General features: G+C 37.1%; 1 pseudogene; it reads right to left on the bottom strand.

The window, feature by feature from the left end:
- Nucleotides 1–361: 361 nt before the first annotated feature.
- On the bottom strand, nucleotides 362–488 carry LOC118760567 (U2 spliceosomal RNA; annotated as a pseudogene).
- Between the last annotated feature and the right edge of the window lie 7,409 nt (nucleotides 489–7,897).

Genomic DNA, 7,897 nt, shown 5'->3' with positions numbered 1-7,897 from the left:
ATTATCACTCAGTTCATTCAAATTTCATTTTTTGTTATTTCATTACTTTTTCTGCTATAGCATATTACCTCTGTGGAGATTAAATATGAATGAAATTTGGTGGCCACAGGTATGAGTTTGACTTACTACTTGTTCTAATCTTACACATGGTTGTTTATGTTGGGGAGTAAGACGTACATCAGGTGCCAGTGTTCGTAGAGAAAGACTGTATAACCCAGACCACAGGAGTAGTCTTAGAGTCCTGTGTATGACTTCTGATTATACCAATTAATAGCTCTATAACTTTAAGTATGTTCCTCAAGCACTTTGAACCAATCTCCTCCTACTATCATATAGTAAAGGGACTTCACTGAAGTGCTTTTGACAATTTAATCGATTGTATATGTAGAACACTTGACAAAGAGCCTGGCACATAATAGGCACTTAGAAAAAGTAAGAATGAACCATTCTATCTACACTTGATCTTAGCCAAAAGGCCAAGAAGCGATGAACTATTCCTTCTGATCAGGTTGTAGAGTGCTTGTGAGACTCCAAGTCATGTTTTGGATATGGCTTGAGTCTTCCCCAAAGGTATAGGTGATTTGAAGCTTGATTTCTTTTTTTTAAATATTATTATTATTATTATTATTATTATTATTTTATGATACAGTTTCATAGGCTCCTGGGATTTCCCTTATCCCCTCCCCAATTTTCCCCCAACCTAGTTCCTCTATATCATTACTAAAGTATAATTCTTCATACACAGTCATATGTCCATCATTGCGGGACAATGGCAGAGAGTCCAGCATCCTATTGTCAAGATATAGTAAACAGTTTCATTGGGAGTCCATCTTTATCTGGAAGTAGAAATGCATGCTACATTGTATCCTCTCATCTGGATATGATAGTCTCCTTTTCACAGTTACTGTACATCCCCTTAAATGAAAAGTCACAGTACAAAATCAGTAATGGGAAGAAAAATAAAAATTTATAATGTCATGAAATTAAATAACATGTGACTAGATATGACACTCTCCATTACACAGCTGCTATACATCCCCTTAAATGAAAAGCCACAAAACAAAATCAACAACCAGAAGAAAAAAGAAATTAACAACATCATGAAGTTAAATAACATGTGACTAGATATGACAGTCTCCATTACACAGCTGCTATACATTCACTTAAATGAAAAGCCACAAAACAAAATCAACAACTAGAAGAAAAAAGAAATTAACATGAAGAAATTAACCATGAAGTTAAATAACATGCTACTGGATGACTAATGTGTCGCTGAAGAAATGAAAAAGAAAATCAAGAACCTTCTATGATGATAGTATTGGAAAGTGAATATTTTTTTTTTTAATATTCATTTATTCATTAATTACATTGCATTACATGACACAATTTCATAGGTACTGGGATTCCCCCCCCTTCGCCCCAAACCCTTCCCCCATCATGAATTCCTTCACCTTGATGCATAACCACAGCTCAAGTTCCGTTGAGATTCCCTAATTAAAAGTTTACACCATACAGAGTCCAGCATCCCACTTGTCCAGTTCAAGTTCAACCGCCTCTTAGGGAGGCCCTCTCAGGTTTGTAGGCAGAGCCAGCAGAGCGTCACCTCGATCAATTAGAAGCACCAACATATCATCAGCAACAGTCCAGGTATGATGAGGCTGGTGCAGAGTCCACTGATTGACATAGTCCATATTAGACTTTCCCCTTGTCCAGTTTTCCGCTGCAAGCATAAAGCTGAGGTGGTTATTAATGGAACCTGGTGGAAAGCAGAGCAATTGAGGTACTACTTTGTAATATTGTGTGTTTTAAGGGATCTAGATTATCTTAGCCTATTACTGAAATAGACCACTTAATATAACAACACTGTATTAGTAGGTTTTATGTTTATAATGATTTATCCATTTCTTCTCAGTTGTCCAATTTGTTGTCATGTGATTATTCATAGTAGTGTCTTATGGTCCTTTGTATTTTTGTTATAAACTGCAATGTCTCATTTAAATTTTTAATTTATTTGAGTGATCTTTTTTTTTCTAGGTCTAGCTAAGCGTTTGCTAAATTTGGCCAATTTGGTGTAGTTTTTCAGAGAAAGAACACTTAATTTTGCCCAGCATTTCTACAATTTTACTAACTTCTATTGCATTTATTTTGGCTCTGACATTTAAAAAAAAATAATTGTTTATTTTAAAGATCGAGTGATATAAAGAAGGAGAGACAGAGAGAAGAAATCTTCCATCTGTTGGCTGCAGTGGCTGCAAGGGGTCAGACTGAAGCCAGGAACCTGGAACATCATCCAGGTCTCACACAAGGCGCCATGGGAGCACACAAGTCATCTGCTGCTGCTTTCCTAGGAGACTTAGCAGGGAACTGGATAAAATGGAGCATTCAGAGACAAATTCAGAGCCCATATGGGATGCCATGTCAAAGTTGATGGTTTAAATCTTTTGATCTTTGTTGCTTTTTTTTTTTACAAGATTGTAGTTTGTTCTTTTTCTAGTTCATTGAGAGATAAAGATGTTTATTTAAAATATTTCCTTGTTTCATGTAGGCATTTATTGCTGTAAACTTCACTCTTAGATCTGATTTTGTGACTTACAATTTTTGGTATATTATATTTACATTTTTGTTTCTTTCATTCATGATAATCTTAGGTTTTCAGCTTAATTTCTTCTTTGATGTTATAATTTGCCAGAATCATATTGTGAGGAAATTGTATATCTGAACAACCTATCACTATTAAGACAACTCTTCTGTTATAGTACACTATATATTATATGTGTTAATACTGCTAAAATATTAGCATTAAAGTGATTGACACAGTCAATAAAGTCCTGAACAAAATTCTAATGCCATTTTTAGTAGAAATAGAGAAAATAATCCTTAGATATGTATGGAACCAGAAAAAAGACCCTGAATACCTAAAGTGATCTTTGGAGAACAAGAATGACAATAAAAAAGATTTGCTTTATTTCTTTAAAAAAAAAAAAAACACTGTCACCATGAGAGGGAGAGAATAAGATTTTCGACTTACTAGTTTACAAACTGTTAAAGATTGCTCTAGGCTGAAGCTAGGAATCAGGAACTCCATCCAGGTCTCCCATGTAGATGGCAGGGGTCCAAGTACTTGGTTCATCTTTGATCGCTGTCCCAGGTGCATTAGCAGGGAACTGGACAGAAAGCTTGAGCAGCAGGGACTAGAACCAATTCTCCAATATAGGGTCACAAGCAGTTGGCTTCATCTGTTGTGCCACAGTATCAGCCCCAAAGCCATGTGGACCCCAAAGCTGAAGTCATCACATTACAAACTGGATTTTTAAAGTATTTATAATTCTTATTATTAATAACATTATTATTAATCTATTTGAAAAATAAAGCAAGGGAGAGTTACAGAGAGAGGATTACAGTGATAGTGAGAGAGACAAGACCAAGTTCAGGATCCAGAAATTCCATCTGGATCTCTCAACATGAATGACAGGGACCCAAGTACATCAGCTGTTATTTGCTGCCTCCCACATACACATTAGCACGAAGCTGAATCAGAAGCACAGGCAGTACCAGACAGGAAGTCTGATGTGGATGTGGGAATCTCAATGTGGTACATTAGCGTCCTGTGCCACAACACCAGTACCTGAGTTTCAAAATATATTATAAGGGGCTAACACATTGGAACAGCAACTTAAGCTGTTGCCTGTGATTCTAGCATTCCAGGTGAGCACCAATTCGAGTCCCAGCTTCTTTGCTTCTAATCTAACTCCCTGTTTATCTTCCTGGGAAGGCAGCAGAAGATGGCTCAAGTACCTAAGTTCCTAACATCCATGTGGGAGACCCCAGATAAAGTTCTAGAATCCTGACTAAAACTGAGGTCATCTGGGGAATGAATCAGGGCATTGAAGATCTCTTTCTCTTCTTCCTTTCTCTTTGTCTCTGCATCTCTCTTGTACTCTCTGTACCTCTGCCACTCAAATAAATAAAATGTAAAAGATACATTATAAAGCTATAGAAATAATAATTGCATAGACACATAGATCAATGGAAAAGTTAGAGTCTGAAAATAAACCCATGCATCCGTAATTTGATTGTTACAAAGATGCTAAGAATACATAATGAAGACAGAACAGTGTTCCAAAATTGTGTTGGGAAAATTGGATATTCACATACAGAAGAATTAGAATGGAACCTCACATCACTCTTTAGACAAAAATCAACTCAAAATGAATTAGACTTAAATGTAATGTCTGAAACTATGAAACTTCTAGAAGCAAACAAAGGAAACGTTTTATGACATTGATCTGTACAGCGATTTCTTGGATATGACCCCAAAAGAACTGGAAGCAGAAGCAAAAATATACAAACGGGACTACATTAATCTAAAAAATCTTCTTCATGTCAAGAGAAGCAGTTAACAATGTGAAGAGAGCTCACAGAAGGGTGAAAATATTTATAAGTCCTACATCAGATAGGAGGTCAACAGCTAACATTTATAAGAAAATCAAGCTCCTGAAAAAAAAAGTTACAGCATGGAAGGGAATGGAATAGACATTTCTCAAAAGGAGACATAACAATGACCAAGAAGTACATGCAAAAATGCTCAATGTCTCTAACCACAAGAGGAATGCAAATCAAAACCACAATGTGATAGCACCTCACATTTTTAAGACTGGCTATCATTGTGTTCTTAGAATTACATCTACAACCACATTTTATCTGTTAAAAAGCTAATTAAAATTTAAAACAAAAAAGAAGGTTAAAATGGGATTCTGATGATCCAGAGAAAATGGAGAACATACGAAATTAGTGGTATTGCAAATTAACACTGTTGCTTTAGGACACAATAGAACGATTCCTCAAAGATCTACTAATAAGGCTGGTGTATGGCCAACTACTTTAAGCTGCTGCTTGAGATGCCAAGAGACTATATTAGAGCACCAGTTCTAATTCATGCCTGTTCCACTTTCTTTCGTTTTTAAATTTATTTTTATTGCAAAGTCAGATATACAGAGAGGAGGAGAGAGGAAGATCTTCTGTTTGATGATTCACTCCCCAAGTGACTGCAGTGGCTGGTGCTGTGCCAATCCAAAGCCAGGAGCCAGGGAATTTCTCCAGGTCTCTTATGTGAATGCAGGGTCCCAGAGCTTTGGGCCGTCCTCAACTGCTTTTCCAGGCCACAAGCAGGGAGCTGGATGGGAATCAGGGCTGCCGGGATTAGAACCGGCACCCACATGGGATCCTGAAACGTTCAAGGTGAGGACTTTAACCACTAGGCCACTGTGCTGGTCCCTGCTCCACTTTCAATCCAGCTTCCTGCTAATGAGCCTGGGAAAGCAATCAAAGATGGCCTACCCATGTGGAAGACTTCACTTGCTCCCAGTCATTGTGACCATTTAGAAAGTTAACCAGAGGATGGAAGATTTCTGTTTCTTTGCTCTTTTTCTTTCACTCTGTCTGACAATAAATAAATACATATTTTAGAGTCAAAAAATGAAATTACAACATGATCAAAGATACATAAGCAAAGGACCTGAAATCAGTTTGTGAAAGAAGTGTTTATACTCTCAAGTTCATTGTAGTATTGATAATAGCCAACATATAGAAATAACCTGTGTTCAGTAAGTAATGAATAGATTTTAATGTGGTATAGCTATGCATTGGAATACTATTCAAATTTATGAAAAACAGGAAATTCTGTCATTTGTAGCATCATAGTTGAACCAAGAATATGTTATGTTAAGTGAAATAAGCCAAGCACAGAGAGGCAAATACTGCATGATCTCTCTTAAATGGAGAGTCTGCAAGTATCGAAGGAGAAATTAGAATGGTGTTAACAGGGGATTGGGGAGAGGACAAGAAAAACCTAGAAGTTGGCTAGCTGGACAAAGTTACAGTTGAATATGAGGAGTGAGTTGTGGTATTCTGTTAAACAACATGGTGACTTTAGCTAATAATGCATTCTATATCTCAAAATAATTAAGAGAGGATTTCAAATGTCCTCACCATAAGTAATAAATTCTTGAGGTGATGGAGGAAAAGTAACGTTGTGAAAGAGACAGAAAGCACAAGGCAATATCAGAAAAACCTGATGGCCAGTAAAACATGTGTGACTGGTATGCTTCTGAAACAGCAATGTCGTAGCAGCTGTTATTGCATCTGTGCTGCATAAGGGTGAAATTGTGCAAGCTGGGGACCTGGCCTGGCAGGCAGATTAAGTGAATGGCCAGGGGGCCTGTGTCCTTTGGTAATTTCTAAGGTCTCCTCAAAAGTGGTAACTAACCTGAATTTATAAAAGAAAAAGAATGAGAACTCACCTGGGAACTAATTGCATGCGAAAGTGAGAAACATGGCTCTCATTTATGCCAGGAATTGCTTCCAGATGAGTCACCTATTAAAAATAGTCAACGAAACAACCTTCTTAAATCAAACAGCACAGAAATAATGTAGGCTGCTAAAATGGCCAATGGAATTTCTGGATTTTTCAAATAGAGATGCAAAGTCATGACTATGCTTTGTGAAAATAATCTATGTATGAATGAATCATTTATTTCAGCAAGTAATTTCCCAAGCAACCTAGGACATGGAAGACAGTGCTTACTAAACTGTCTTTATCTTCTAAATTACGTCTTATATATTGAGGTCCTAAAATTTAAGAAAAATCTAATTTTTTCACTGCATAGAACAGAATAAGATCAAAATAAATTCTGTGTATGAAAGATAGAGTTAGTTAATTTAAAAGAATTAGGATGCATACATAAGGACATATAGTTTTTCTTTTTAAAGTTAAGACAGGGCAGACATTTGATCAAATATTTAAGATGCCAGTCGGGATGCCCACATCCCATCTGGTAGCATCTGGGTTCAAGTTCCAGTTGTTCTCTTCATTCAAACTTCCTGCTACTGTGCATTCTGGGAGGCACCACCCAATGACTCAAGTGATAGGTTTTCTGTCACCCATGTGGGAGACAAGAAATCCAGACCTTACCAGTATCTAAATTTTGACCGCTATTCTGCTTAAATATTATTCAAATATTTTATCAGAGTTGGCTTGAGCAGTTATCTCCGAAAACAAATAGACTTTATGCTCCCTGGTCAAAGTGAAAATGCATCCTTACATAACATTTTTAGAATTGAGTATGATCTCTGTGGTCTTCATTGAGTTAAATAAAAGTACAACTAAGTTGAAAAAAACTTTAAAAAATATACTAGGATACTGGCTTTAAAAAATGATTGCGACTGATTATTTCTTCAAGTTTACCCACGGCAGAGTTTAAATGCTTTGAGTGGGCTTAAGGGCTTTGAACTTACAAGGCATGTGACTTTAAAACTTTTCTGAGTCTTGGTAACATCACACTGTGTTATTTAGGAAACCATCACAGGATTTCTGGCCTAGCAGGTTAAGGAAACACCTATGACACAGGCATTCCATTTGGGATCCACTGGTGATTGAGCCCCTGCAAACGTCCTGGGAAAACAGTGGAAGACAGCCCTAGTCTTTCATCCCTGCACCCATGTGGGAGATCCAGAAGCAGCTCCTGTCTCCTGGGCTCAGCCTACCCTAGCCCCAGTTATCGCAGTGTGGTAGAGCGAACCACTGGATGAAAGATCCCTCCGCTCTCTCTCCTTCCACCACCATATGTAACTCTTCATGCCACAGAAATAAGCCTGTTTTCTTCTCTTTCTTTCTTCTTTTTGTTTTTTAGAGAATCCAAGTATTGTTTAATGCCTGTACAGTTTTGGGGGAAAAACAACAAAAGGCAGAATTGTTATTTTTAATGAATAACAAATGGAAAAATTACATGGCTTTCCTAAGATGTCAAACAAACAAACAAACAAAAAGAGTGAATCTGGGAGCCATTTTTCTTTTTATGTCGGTTTCTGTATCTGTGTGTGTGTGTGTGTGTGTGTGTGT

The sequence above is a fragment of the Ochotona princeps genome, chromosome X (genome assembly GCF_030435755.1).
Source record: "Ochotona princeps isolate mOchPri1 chromosome X, mOchPri1.hap1, whole genome shotgun sequence".
In the NCBI taxonomy this organism is placed as follows: Eukaryota; Metazoa; Chordata; class Mammalia; order Lagomorpha; family Ochotonidae; genus Ochotona; species Ochotona princeps.
The sequence above is the reverse complement of the archived record's forward strand: the minus strand, read 5'-3'. Positions and strand labels throughout refer to the sequence as shown.